Raw genomic sequence first — 15,453 nt, 5'->3', positions numbered from 1 at the left:
AACCAATGGCGTGAGCCTGGGGGCGGGGGCTATCTGTTTAGTCAACCAATGGCAAACAGGGGAAGTGTTTAGGAAACCTGTTTGAATACGTTCAGCATTTCTGTGACGGTGGAAATAAACTCTTTAAAGAGCTTTAATTTCAATGGAACAAGTTCAGAAAAACAAAAAAGGTATGAAAATGTATGCCGTAAATCAATATTAAATCCCTCTAAGGTAAAATCACTATCAGTATTCAGACTACAAACCGAGGGGACCGTCTTGGGCATCAGGAACATTAGAGCTCTTATTACAATCATAAACCAATAATGAAAGAAAATGTAAAAGATCGGCACAGGAGAGGTATTCCAGGGAAAGGGTAGCATCCCAATGGAAGAAAACAAATGGCACCCTTCACTCCAGAGAAGGAATGGCTCTAGTTAAGATTGATTGCTTTGGCGTCTCGGCAGTAAGGTAAAGAAAAAAAAAGAGAGAGAGAGAAGGGGAGAGAAAGGGAGGGTGGTTGGAGGACTGACCCTGTAAAGCTGCTGATTTCAGCAGTCTTGTTCGGGGGCCTGAAGTCTCATATATTGCCTCGGCTGGCTGTGATTTGTCTGGAGCCCTCTGTCGATTTGTGAGGACTGACACGGGACATGCCACCTCTGTAAAATACCCGAAACAAAGAGTGTTTCTTCACGACTGGCTAATTCTCTGTGTTATTTCCCATGCTGCAGCAAAAAATGACTGACTTTTTGGGCTGGGACGTACCCCAAGGCCTTCTTATGTCAGGGAAGCTTTCCTTTAACGCTAGAGGACTGTTGACACATGAACAGTCCACGAGGACACTTTTTAAAAGCGTGTCCTGAATAAGCTCTCTTTGAATGGCAGCATGCTACATTTGAGGAGAGAAAATGGAGGTCGAAGTCAGTCCTAGAAGCATTACTGTTCTTTTAGTGGCACTCTTCAGAGACCTCTCTTAAACCTGTTAGTGACACTTCAAGCTCTATTCTCTAATCAACTTTGAAAGCACCAGTTTGAGCATATTCTCTTGTTCTTTGTGTATTGAAAATCAACAGCGTTATCGAAGCTGGTGCCTCTTTCTGCGGTCCTCGCTACTGACGTGCCTCAGTCACACCGCAGGACTGCAGTTGTGAATCAATACGATTCCTTAACCTGTCACACTCGCAGCATTGTCACAATACCAGTTTTATGAGGGTGATTTAGGCGTGGGCTGAGTCAATCAATCACGGAGAGGGGGCCGTGCTAAATGATCATTTGATGTGGTGAAGGATGGCGATGCAGGGAGATTGCTATGCCGGCTACATACCTCAGCAGTAAGAGAGAGAGAGAGAGAGAGAGAGAAGCAAAGAATGAGCGCAGTTAAGACAAAGGGCAAGTGTGCAGCTTCCTGTTGGCACCTGGCGTTTATAGGCCCACTCTAAGCAATTAAAGTTATGTCTTTATTTACTCACTTTCATGTTTACTTGCAGTATATACACTCTGCAAAATTTTACCTTTTAAGGGTACAACAGCTTGTCACTGGTGTAGTAACCTTACTTATTTATCCCTAAGGTTCAGAGTAACTTAAGGGAACTTGTTACTATTCTATATATGCACCTTTTAGGGGTGGGTATAAAATGTCCGATTTTTTGTGACGCCGTACGGGTCATTTTTACCTCATGAAATCACACAAAAATGAGGGCCAGAGCTTTCAAGATTTAAAAGAAAAGGACACAAAAGGACCATAAACGTATCATGTGAGTAGTCCATATGACTCATCCGCTATATTTAAGTCTTCTAAAGTCATACAATTGCTTTGTGTGAGGAACAGATTGAAATTTAAGTTGTTATTCACTTATAATCTCCAGAGAGCTGTTCACTACTATAAAGGGATCAAAACTGTCAATTGAGCTCAAGAATCAGCTCAATTCATGAACGAATGACTCATTGTTAACTAGACCAATTCATTAACAATATCTGACTCAAAAGAATGCTTATCTTTTGAAACTGTGAAGTGTATGCTAAGGTTTCCAGTTAAAATTGACTTCAAAACCAAAATTTCAGTCTGCTCTTCACAAAAAAATATCATATGGCTTCAGAAGATGTATACACTGAAAGAAAATGGTGTAGTATTTACATTGAAACAGTTTTTACTCAGAAATTGGAAAAATACAAAACAAAGAAACAGCAAGTAACACATTGAATTAATCGACTGAAAGTAAGACATTGAATTAATCGACTGAAAGTAAGACATTGAATTAATCGACTGAAAGACTGAAATAGTAATTTCATGTCAAAGTGTATATAATCCACAAACCACATGGATCACTTTTAGAATATTTTATTGTGCTTTTTAATCCCTTTGAAGCTCAGAAGATTCATTGTAATTTCATGGAAAACAGTGGTCTACACATTCTTTAAAACATATAATTTTGTGCTCCACAGAAGAACAAAAGTCATACAGGTTTGAAACAACACGAGGGTGAGTAAAGGATGAGCACGTTTTCATTTTCGGATGAACTATCCCTTTAAAGGCACTGGTTTCTCAGTGTCTGTTCTTCTGCAGTGTAATAGATGTGGTGAGGAGCTTGAAGATTATCGGATTGTAAATACTCCTCAAAGCGGCAGGGTGGAGAGAGGAGGGTGGAGGCACTCCCTGCAGCCCCGGCCCAGACAATGCAGTCAATTAAAATGAGATTGTGTGTGTGAGCGGAACGCACTGCAGAGAGACAGAGAGAGAGAGAGTGTGTGTCGGTAATGCAGTGGGGGAGAGTGCATGAGCATTACGTGCCTGGCTCAGATCAGTTAAGTGATATTTGGGGGATTCTCCATCACGGCAGGCAGGCAGGCAGGCCAGCGGGCTGATGGCTTCAGCAGTTGGAGCGGGCTAAATTGAAGTGTCAGGTGGCAGAATTGTATTTTATTTTCTAATATGCTCGGCTGTTAGCTGTGGGAATGTTTTTTAAGGCCGGATGCGTACAAGGGATTGAAACCGGCGCAGTGGTCTTATCGTGTAAGACGGCATTTCTCAAATTTACGGCGGAGATCGTCCGCCCCATCCCCTCGACGCTTAAAGGGTTGCCGATGATTAATTAGGGGGAATCGGAAAGGCCACGCTTTTATTGAAGGTTTTTAAAACGTAACACTGTCATAAGAGGCATGAATGATTTTATTTCCTCCGTTTCCATTATACAGCCAAGCTAGCACAGGGACCGTTGTTTTTTTTTGTTTTTTTTCTTCCTCTCACGCATTAAATGAAAAATTGCTTTCATCCTGCAGATATCAATAATGTGATGCCGGGGTCTTCTAGAACAGCTATTAGATTACATTAGTGAAAATTGTGGTACAAAAGCCATGTTTACCATTAAACCATAAAAGATGGGGGGATGGGGGTCTTGCGTTAATACTTAAAGCAATTCCTTTATTGCCTATTTACCTTTAATTGTGCTTGAAAGGAAGGAGAGAAATGAGCAGAGGGGCTGAAAGAGGTGGAGAGATGGCATAAGCGGGTACTTAAAGTACTGTATCATTTGCAAATAACATTAAATCCAGGGCTGACAGAATTTTTCCATCTCTGTAATGGAGGGTCTGAGAGCGCGGTATTGTTTTTATGTTGACCCCTGCCAATTGTTTGGTAATGTTGGGCTGTCAGCCACGCTTCTTGACACCTTGACATCATCTGTGCACTTTTATTTGGGAAATGAGTCAGTGGGAAGGCGGGTGGGCAGCATTTCTTTAAAAAAAACAAGACCGTCATCAGCAAATTGGGAAGCTAGCGAGCACCAATCTAGTCACTCTTTCTTTTCTCCATGCATCCATACATCAGTCCTGCCTGCCTGCCCACCCTCTGGTGCCTCCACCCTCTATACCAAAAAAAAGGGAAAAAAGTCCAAGTGGCTTGCTCTGATAAGTAGGTTAAGCTCCTATCTGTTAATTAGGCTATTCCAGATGTGACTAATTTACCAGCCATGGGCATACAATATGCTAAACACCAGGGAATTAAAGCGATGGAGAGGGACGCTTCCCATGTGTATTCTCTCTGATAGGACAAGTCATTTCAAAGCTCCAAAACCAACACAAGTTGCTATTTTAATCATCGCTCACCCTATCTGTTCCCACATAATAGTGCCTGCTCGAAATTAAAACATTAAAGGAAATTGAGATAATTGTCATTATCTGTTAAGTCGAAATCCTTGCCGCTTGCTGGAGCTGTCTGAAAATGCAAATTAGATTATTATTCAATTACCACACTCTGAAGATGAGATACACATGCTTGGGTTTGTATACAGTATGTGGACGGACTGCGGACATCCTGCTGAAACATGAGCAGGTCCGTGTCCTGTTCGTGCAACAGCGTGTGTGTAATTTTTTCGGGCCCCAGCAGATGCTGCCAAAGTGCATTGTTTGTACAGGCAGGGATGAGTCAAGCATATGCTGGGGTTCTGCACTCGTTTTTCATCCTTGTGATTAGATTATCTGTTAAAATGACCAGGCAAGCTAAATTATTCATTTGAGATATTGAGGGTATTGTATGAGGGTAATAGCCTAACATATGAGAGTGTCCATGTTAAATAAAAATAAAAATCTGGTTTAAGACACATAGCAAGGTCTTAGAACCATGTCCTCTTTGTATTCATGTTTGTTTTATGTAGTTTGCATAGTTTTTTTTTTTTTTTTTTTTACCATTTTCAATAGAAGTTTACATTTTAATGTACACATGTGAGTGTGCACAGCTAAAGCATTTCATGTTTTAAAATATATTAGTATTTTAATTCATTTAGAAATATCATGCATTTTTACATAACAAATTCATAAATAAAAATTTTTAGGGGAGCATCTGATTTTCTTTTTTTACTACGTGCGTAAATATGAAAACCATGCGTTTTAATATAAAGGTCAAATTAGGGGTCCTCTCTCTATCATATATATATATATATATATATATATATATATATATATATATATATATATATATATATATATATATATATTATTTTAATACAATTTTGCAACCTAAGACTTAACCACCCAACTCCTACCACATTTATTTTTATTCATTCTTGAAAATCTTTCTTCATAGATTAAGAGGTGCATTCAAGTCATTGTGTATGAATTGCATTTTCTATGTATTTTTAAAACAATAGATATAAAATAGATATACTGTAGTAGGTTACAAAGGGAAAAAACAGTCATGTCACTGACCCAGGCACATTTACTTTTATAAATATTCATCGGCAGACATTTTTATCCAATCCGACTCGTGGTGCATTCAAGGTATATTTAAACCCGTTTGTGTGTTGGTTGTAAATCAAACCCATGATGTGTCCAGATTATTCTGCACAGAAGAACTTTCAATGCCCCCCCCCGGCCTGATGTAGCGTTCCCGAGGGTCGTCTCTTTGATACTTCTTAATTGTAGACATCACGTCTTTGCTGTTGAACACCACGCACCAGGCTACTATGCTGCAGAATCATTTACATGTTTTCTGGCACATACAAAGTGTCTTACAGCAACAAATCTCAACTTCTTTCATTGGAAGCCCGACTCCACAGTCGTCTGATAGAAGTGGGTTAACCAGATCCCTTCGGCCATATTGCAGTTGCTTGGAAGAAGAAAGCCCCAGAGTGCCTCACATAATCTGTTTTTCCCTGACTCTCTTTCTCTTCACTCAATCATATATCTCCTGCATCCTTTCCTTAATTAATGCATCACAGAAATACATGAATAAGCAACTTGGTAATACGTGTCCCTCTGCACAGCACAGATCTGGTTTCTTTGTGGTTTCTTTTTAAAACAAGGTTGCTCAGAGGAGTGCAACTGATCTTGGCTGTTAGACGGTCTGGGCTATTGGAGATGTGTGAATAGCCAGCAGGCATGTCTTACTGGGATTTCAGAGTGTGTAATTCTGCTGTAGTCTCAGAACTTGCTAAGCAATCCCTTGAATGAAATATAATGAAAACTATTTGTATTTTATTTTAAATATATATTTTTTTTTTATACTTTATTTATTTATTTATTTATTTTTGGAGCATATGTGTGTTAGTGAGAATGTAGGACAGCTCAAAATCATTAAGTTTGAAAAACATAACGCCGTTGGAGGCGTGCTGCAGCTTTAGCAAATGAGCATGTGACGCATTGAATCTGTAGTGCTCCCATGGGACACAGGTTTGAGTCTTAATGATCAGTTTCTCTTTGCTCTCACCAATATTTTCCTATATCTCTATACTATCTACACTAATTACATTTTTCCGTTTTGGATGAACTTGTAACTTGTACATACCTTTGGTGGTTACCAAGGTATTGCTATGCCATTGCTAAGGTGTTTGGAGGGCTTTTAGTTTGTTGCTATGTGATTTTCAGAGTGTTTGTAAGGTTTTCATGGTTGGTTACTCTTTTCTTCATATATATATATATATATTTTGTATTAGTTGTAGTTTGTGCTAAGGCAAGCAGCACAATAACGACATATGGCCATATGATAAATCTAACCATATATAAGGCTGTCCATGAATTTTCTTGCTAATGATTTTTCCGGGGTAGGTCTCCAGGTCTTTCCCAAGCCCTCCCCATTACACTGCTTGGAACTATACGGGAGGAAAATGGAGCACCCGGAGGAAACCCATGCTCAGCTGGGACTCGAAATGGAGACCTCCCTGCTGTGAGGCGATAGATAGATAGATAGATAGATGAATAGATGGATAGATAGATAGATAGATAGATAGATAGATAGATAGATAGATAGATAGATAGATAGATAGATAGATAGATAGATAGATAGATAGATAGATGGATAGATGGATAGATAGATGGATGGATGGATGGATGGATGGATGGATAGATGGGTTGATAGGTCGATAGATAGAATTTTGTCAATCTTTTCTTTTAAGCTACCTTTTCAACAGCTGTTAATCATGTTATACGGTATGTTTTTAAATGTTGCGAAAAAATGTAAGATGAAACAAATGAAAAATGTCTATGTTGATAATTCAAGGATAAAATATGAAAAGTTTTCAAGGACATCGCAGAATCGATCGTCAAAAATGTAGCCATATACTCGATATTTGTTGAACTTTCATTTTGTTGCTAGGTTTGTTGGGATCAGCAGCGGAGCAGTTGGGTCAAGTGAATCTGGAGTCTCGGGGACTTGGCGAGTTTATTAATGTCTCTAGGCACAACCTCCTGACCCTGTCAAATCAAATCTTCTGTGTGCTGATCCACATCCTCAGAAAGAACGGCCTCAGATGATAGATTTTGAGTGAACTGCAACCCCTTCAAAATGACATGTACCAAAGTGCTCTCATTGCTCAAAAGCCAGTTAACCCCCATCGCCTTTTTGACACAAAAGCAAAAGACCTGGAGTGCCATTGTGTTTTTGGCCACTTTCAACTATATAAAAGACATTTGTTTATAAAACACATTAGCCCACTTTCTCAGATTGTGTCCGGGGGCAAAACAGCCCATGTCTTTTATTGTTGTGAATGGGGTCCCTCAGAATCCGGTTCTTTTGGCTTTGAAGACTGTGGTTTTTGCTTTGTATTCGGCCATGCAGAGTTTTTTTTTTTTCTTCAGTGTGTGATGAACCCTACTCAACAGTGTGTTAACTGAAATGGGAAGTGACAGATTCACTAAGGGGTAATCTTCCTGCCAAAGAAACCGATATTACCCTTTGCTTGCACATTACTGTATGGCCCAGCAGGTAGAACTGCGAGACCCCCAACAATATACACCAGTTTTTATTGATTTTTTTCTCCAAAATAATTTTAATTTAAATCCTAGTAAAATACGCTGATGTTGAAAACAGGTGTGCTGCATAACATTTGTTGTGGAATTGTTACATCTTTTTTTTTTCAGGATTCTTTGATGAACAGAAAGTTCAAAAGAACAGCATTTCTATGAAATATAAATGTTTTGTAACATTACTGTCGCTTTACTGGCTTACGGGTTATTCTGTGGTAGGACTAGATTGAGGATCTTGTGTGATGCTTTGCGAGGTGTGAGGAGTCAGGGGTGGGCGTAATGGAGAGGGGGAGGGGCCAGGCCATTAAATAAAGTGTTCATTGCTGGCTTTAATTAAATGGTGACTGTGATCTGAGTGGAGCGGGAGATTGGATTGTATGACATATCTCTAGCCTCCGCTGAGAGCTCACATCAGCTGTGTCAAAGATATCGGGAATGGAGCATAAAGTCAATTACAGCTCCAACAGTGAACAGATAGAAGAAAGGAAAAACACTCCCAAATGCTGTCATTTGAGAGCGTTTCAGACACTCTTATGACTAACTACAAACTACAAAGGGGGTTGGGGAGCAACACAGGTGGACACGGAGCAGTTTGGACATCGTCGGGTTGTTGGTGACCCAAGGCCGTCTGAAGGAGCCACCCAGGAAACCCTTGTGATTTGGAGCTGAGATTAATCCTGGAAGGCATGTATTATTTGTGTAGCTTGAAAGGTACTTCAGGTGCTCAAGGTCACAACTTCACACTCAAATTATTTCAACGAGGACTTGAGGAGCCCTTCGGCACTGCGGACGCTGCTCCCAGGGCCCTCTCGAGTCTGAACTCGACAAGGCAGCGGGGAATTCACAATATGCTCGTATAATCAGCACAATTAAAACGGCTACGCTTTGGCATGAGATAATGCTGAGGAAATCCTGTTTGTGTATGTCTGCCATTTTGTGGGTACAGTCGGTTCAGACCAGTGGTCTGTTGAATTTTGCTTCAGCGAGAATTATATTAGATGTCGATTTCCTCTGGGAAAGTGCTTAAAATGTATGAGCCGGGCTCTGGCCATTGTTTATTTTGTTTGTCACTGAATAGCTTGATATGGTTGTCACAAATATGAATGTCACAGAAGCAGATAAACAGCTTTTCAGGATCAGATCGAAAATTGTGATTAAACTTCAAAAAATAAACCATTTTTTATTTTATTTTTTTAGATGTTTTTCAGCACAGACGAAAAATTGCAGGTCATACATCTAAGTTTTGACAGTATAATTGATTTTCTATTGATGTAGTACCAGGTGCTCTTATCCTTAATTCTATCACAGAATTTAATGACAGAAAATAAAAGCAATACGATCTCCGTAAGCCCAGTGAGATGAAAAAGAGCCGACGGGCGGACAAGAGAGCCGTCGCCTTGAGCCGTCCATGTGAAACAACACTTATGGATGGTCTTTCCCCATTCTTAATCTACAAAGTAGAAATATTTCATGAATATTGATGGGATCTGGACATGTTCCCCCAAAGTAACTAATTCCCAACCCCTTCTGGTTTTGCTTGTTATCAAGCTATGCAGTGTACATAAACGCACATTTAACCTGCGATTAATCTCAGGCACTCCAGTGCTGAGCGCTTGTAATGTGATAGAAAGTTCTGGATGAGCTTCAAGCCAGGTTTGGTTAAAGGCCTCCGCGTGTGCCGCGGCTGAATGAGACAATCATTTTCAATGGGCTCCCATTGCTCGCTTTTACTCTCAGAGCCCCCTCCTTCCCCACGTGGAGCGGCGAGGATTCAATGGAATGAATGTTTGTTGATTTCCCTCTGAAATCAAGAAGTAGATTAGTTTGAATTGGTGGGGAATGAGGTGAGGAGGCTAGGTGGCTCGCTATCGCCCGATCCCATTTCCCATTTCCTGTGTGTGCGCACTGGAGGTGTGAGAGAGAGGGCAATGGTAATTACCGTCTGTTTCTCTGGCGCAGTTATGCCACTGAAACACATCCACGCTCCCATTATCCCGCAGATCAGCCAAGCAGTTTGTGTTTGCGTTCGGAGAGTATCAGATTCCAGATCTGGCCCGAGATGTTATAGCAAATGAGAGAGAGAGATGTCACATCTCAACCTTCCGTTCATACTTTGTATGAGCTTCTAGTCCATCTTGTTAGTGTTCCCTTCCATTTTTTTAAACGTTGAATAATGAATTTGATAACAAAGGGAAATGTGGCAGCCTTCGCCGGCCTGACTGAAGTGCTTAATTAGCTGATTACGACGAGCCAGGATTGCCCTCTCACCGCTCACATTCGGTCTGCGATTTCACATGACTGTCCTCTTGCCATATCCAACTGACTGTTCATAGCCCCCCTGTGGTGGCTGCTTTTTGTGCCAAAATGTGAAATTACTGTGGCACATTCAGCCATTGAAATGAGCTGCCCCGGTCTGGATTGAACCAATCTGCCTCAAGACAATAAAGCTATCAGTTCTACGAGTGTGGTAGAATTACTCTTAGCACACCTCGGAATTACATATGAAGTAAAATAAGGATAGGTCAGAATGGACAGTTGGTTGACTAGCTTTTAGATGGTTTGCACAGTAAAACCTGCACTGATGTTAAAGATCGAATCCTGCATCAAATAATGTTTTGCTTGACTTGATTTTTGATTATTGTTATTATTACTATATAAACTTAATTGTATTGTACATAATTATATGCACAATTGAACATTGAACTGATACATTTGTCTTTAATTCTTTAATTAAAAAGTTTTTAAAGATTGAATCCCAAGAATCAATTAATGTATTGGGTGTCACGATTAATAATAATAATATTAATTACTATAATTATTATTATTATTCATAGATAAAATATATAATATATTTATATTTTTTATTGATCTAATACTTCCATATATATTGATAATTGTATTGCCATGTAATTAAATGCAATATATTTCATAGCAGCAACATGCCGTTATTGTGAACAATTTTCAATTGTTAAATCATGGCTCTTACGGCAATTCACTTATGGACTTTTGACAAAAAAAAAAAAGGCAACATTTTTTTTTTTTGAACAATTTTTTTTTAACACATCCTTAAAATAATTAGAACCTATTTAGAGTAACATTCGTAAAGCCAATGGGCCCTATCTTGCACCCAGCGCAATTGACTTTGAACACCGACGCATGTATCATTCCTATTCTGCACCCGCGCACAGCGGACTTTTCCCTCCACAGACGCACGTCGGTAAATTAGGAAATGAACTTGCGCTCGCGGGGGAGGTTCAGCGCAAAGAGGAGGCGTGTTCCGGCGCAAAACTTCAATGGTGCTATTTTCCAGTTTTAGAAAGCAATTGCGCAACTGACCAGGGAAAAAACAGTCTAAAGACAGTGGCGCGTTGCGCGTTAGTGATGTAGTATTTTAAGGGCGCGTGCTTGCCATAATGTTAACCCGCATCCACTTTGATTCTCTAATATAAACAGATGCAGCAGTTTTCATTTTTGCAAATCATACATTATTACAAGGAAAAATATTAACACACGAGGGAAATCATTGTTGTGTCCGTGAAGATGTGAAAAAGATCTATCTAGATAAAAAAAAATAAAAAAATCTAGATTAGGCTACACATTTACTACCCAAATGATACGCCTGTTTAACCGAAGCTAATTTGGGTGGGTTTCTCCCATCATCCCCATTATTACTTCTCTGTGTTTTACGGCCCTGACGAGAACGTCGGTTTCCTCGGCTGTGAACCGCTCCTGCGTGCGCTGGCAAACCCGCCTTTATAATAGCAATCCGCCATGGAACAAGCGCGTCTGCTCTTAAAGGGAATGTGAGAGGACGCTCTGATTGGTTTATTTCACGTTACGCCCAAACCACACCTATGAATAATGAAGCTACTTCAGACCAACCCCTTTTAGATTTGCGTCGGGCGCAAGAGTCGTTTATCCGCCGGGAAAATAGCAACAGCGCCGGGATCCACCCACAAAGTTACTTGCGCTTTGCGCTTTGAAACTTGCGTTTCAGATCGTTAAAATAGGGCCCAATGTCTTAACGACCATCGTTTTTTTTTTTTTTCATGGTGAAAAATAAAAAATAAACATCAGCGTTTTGATTTACAGATTGTTCAACACAACGTAGCCCTGACGAAGACCGCACAGTTGCGCACAGAAGCGAAATAAGCCTTTCCTCTGCATCAGCTTTTTCACTCAGACTGTAACACAAAACTACATTTAAAGCATCAGATTTTGTGGGGCCGATGTGCAGCCTCAATAATTGATGAGCTTGGCTGAGTGTGGAGGTTTGGAGACTCGCTTCGCTTTACTGCAACGGCAGAGAAAAATAGAGAGGTGAAAGTGTTAGATATTCTCTCACATGGTGTAGGTTGTTATGCTGTACCACCCACACTTTAGAGCAAGTGAGCTGTGAAATGTATTCATTGTAACATGGAAAATGGAGGCAAGGAATTGCCTGTAATGTCTGACAGCAAGGGCAGCCAGCCAACATCACCTGCAATATTCCCTTCCCCTATCTTTTTTTATATTATTATTATAGGTTTGGGAAATAGCCAGCAATTTCATTATGATGTGATTTGGGAAGAAATTGCGCACCAATGAGTGACCCCTCCGCAGAGAATCATTTGGGAAGTCAGCTCAAATAAAGTTAATAGTGCATTATCTGAAGGCAGCATTGCTGAGCCCCTAAGCAGTGTTCCTCATCCAGCGCCAGCGCCTTCCCCTCTCCTTCCTCCTCTTCCCCCCGTTTTAGCTCCTCATTTGTCTTTTATCCTCTCCTCTCTTCCCTCTCGTGAAACCGCAAGGCAGCTACTGTATTTGTACCTCCAAGGCAAGACGGCATGGTAAAAAAAAAGTGGATTGGCTGCGATGTATAGGAATGAGGCACGCGAACCAATGGAGTGTGCCGTTGGCCCCTCCCATCTGCATATCTCCGCTCCTCCGCAGCTTGCAAGAAAGCAGCCTGATGAATAACACAGAGGGGACTTGTCTCTGGGATTATTAATTTCCCATCTCTCTCTTTTCTCTCTCTCTTTCTCTCTCTTCCCTCCCTGTCTCTCTCTCCTTTCCCTTCCCTCGTTCTGTCTCTGTGTGCTTCCCCCTTGCGCGTGGCTTTTTTTGTTTCTTGCCTTGCTGTTTGAAATGATCCTTTTCCATTCAGTGTGAGAGTGCATGAGTGTTGCTTCATGGAGCTGTGCGGCCACTGTTAACACTGCCTGGTAGCTATTCGTCCACACAAGAGCTCTCGCGTCACGAGGGGGTGAGTTGGTATCTATTCAAATCAATATAGTGTCGTGAGTCCCGGGGCTAAGGCAGTGGGGTGGGTGTACGGCAGTTTTTATAATGAAATTTTCAATCTGAGTATGCCTGCATCTAAGTCTGACCTACAAAGGAAAGGGAATTTCTTGCCGAGGACTCCAGTTGAGCGCCGGTGCGCTGACGGATGCGCGTATTTGTGTGCGTGTGTGTGTGTGTTAATGTCAGAGAACGCCTGGGTCTCATAGTGTGATCAGCTAACAGAGCAGCGAGTTGCTTTTGTTGCTAAACACCAGGCATGCTTTTATCACAGCTAATGGGGATGAGTGTGAGAGACCTTGATTTTGCTGGGGGAATGGCAATGGGATGGAAATGCGAGCTAATGATGGGTAATTGAAATAGCGGGGAATTATAGTTTGTTTTGTTGATATTCTCTCCCTCGCACACGCTCGCTCTCCCTCTCTGAACCTTTGTTGGAATATTGATGACTCTCTCAGGCTGCAAAAATGATAATGATTATAATGACATCTGCATCGGAAAGTACTTACGAGAGCAATTACAACTAACAATTGAACTTAATGCACTTTATGTGACACTCTTGGGCCGTGACTTGACTCTCACATGAAGGGGCGCTATAGTGAATGGTGTTCAGTACAGACCTGTTTGATTGAGAGTGTGGATTCATGTGTTTGTACTGAAGAAGGTTGAAACGTAACTTCTGACGCATCATTTGGTGCCGAACACATGGCTGTGTTTTGATTGGTTGTTAGTGTGGTACATCATTTGTGGGAGGAGTTAAGAATGCAGCTGCTTGTTGTGAAACAACAGCTTTAATTTACATTTTCGGGCCGTATTTGTACTTATTAACATAAAATTTAACTAAGATCTTTTAATATTTCAATTTGATTAAATGTGTGGAATCACATAGAATCACACATGTAATATAAACAGGTCAAATAAATTCTGACCACATGGCATTGTTTTGATTGGCTGTTTGTGTTTAGCCTCATTTGTGGGAGGGATTTGGGGTGTAGTTGATAGTTTGTATTTACATTTTGTGGCTTACTTTACATTTTTTGTTTCACCAAGTAAAAATATAAGTTAAATCATACTGTATGTCCCAAAAATGTAAATAAAACCATTGTCTAGTCATTCAACAAATCAAAACACAGTCTTGTGTAGACATCGATTGATATTTAGGAAGTTATATTTTCACCAATACTGTACAAATGCTTTATGTGATTCACTCACACTCATTTGCTCAAATGAAATTAAATATGAATTTGAAAAAAAGTGAACTGATCACGCCTGCGTGATCGCCGACCCCAGCAGGTTAAATGTGTGGCATTGTATATTTGTGCAATATAAGAAGGTAAAAATGTCAACAAATATAATTCAATGCTGATGACATGGTTCCGTTTGGGTGTAATATAATTTGTTGGAGGGGTGTAAAATAATTTGCTAGTAGCTGATATTTGTAAATATATTTTATTTACATATTGTGCTACAGTTTTGTTACTCAATGTAACTAAAATGTAAGTTGTAATAAGCATACATGTCCTAAAAATGTAAATAAAAACTCCACACATTTAGCTAATCATGTGTAGACACTGAATGATATTTTGGAAGTTACATTTGTACTAACTTATATTGTACAAATACTTAATTTGATTTGACATTTTTATTAAATTGCTAAAATTATTTAATATGAGGAATTACATATTTGTACAAAGCAGGTAAAATGTAACTTCCAGTGTATCATTCAAAGTTAACCATATGTTTTAATTGGCTGTTCACATGGAACATCATTTGAGGGAGGAGTCATTTTTTAATTTGTACAAATATTCAGTAGGTTTTATGTACATTTGGCAAGCATTTTTAATTGAAATATCATTCAATGCCCTTCTGACATTTTTTTAACATATTCTCATTTGAACTTTTTAAGCAATTTCCCCCAAAACTTTTTTATTGCTCTATTCTGTTGAAAACGAGAGCTCATTTTCAGAATAAAATTAAGTAAAATTGCCCCCCCCCCCCCCCTTTTTTTTTTTTTGTGTGTGTGGATTAATTTCCCAGACTATAGTAGCTATACATTGTCTACCCCCCTATCGTCAAAAAGAAGACATGATCCTCTACATAAGCTGACATATCTTTTTATACCCTCATTACATTGTTTTCAGTAGCTTTGCTCAGTTTTAAATGATTTTGGAAGAAATAACAATGGCAGGAAAAAAGCAAAAAGAGCGAAGAAGGAGGGAGACCGAGAGAGAGAGAGAATGAGAATACCCCACATTCTGTTTATGTAATTTAGTGAGTCATAACGTGGGTGCATGAGGCATTATGCAAGTTCTGGTTGTGCTTTGAAAAATTGGTTATCTCCACAGCACCTACAAGGCCCACAGATGGATGCGCCTCAGTTGTGGTGCGCCTGAGCCCTGGCAGTGCGGGGAGTCAGGGCGTCTCAAAGCAGGGAGCCCTTCTGGAGGAGGACAGGCCTCT

The 15,453-nt window shown here is 40.1% G+C and overlaps 1 protein-coding gene across 23 annotated transcripts in view; it reads left to right on the top strand.

Annotated features, from left to right (window-relative positions):
- Positions 1-15,453, top strand: part of rbfox1 (RNA binding fox-1 homolog 1) — a 295,182-nt gene that overhangs the window by 207,260 nt on the left and 72,469 nt on the right. Inside the window, exon 1 of one of the 23 annotated variants that reach the window (XM_079629431.1) lies at positions 12,653-12,958. The exons of 20 other annotated variants lie outside the window; for them this stretch is intronic. The gene's annotated coding sequence lies outside the window, so the exon portion shown is untranslated. Of the gene's footprint in view, positions 1-12,652; positions 12,959-15,453 lie in introns of those variants that run through there. 2 more of the 23 variants (XM_079629426.1, XM_079629417.1) reach the window with 2 other exon arrangements.

The sequence above is a fragment of the Phoxinus phoxinus genome (genome assembly GCF_949152265.1).
Source record: "Phoxinus phoxinus genome assembly, chromosome: 1".
NCBI classification, from domain to species: Eukaryota; Metazoa; Chordata; class Actinopteri; order Cypriniformes; family Leuciscidae; genus Phoxinus; species Phoxinus phoxinus.
This window is presented reverse-complemented; position numbering and strand designations above follow the sequence as displayed.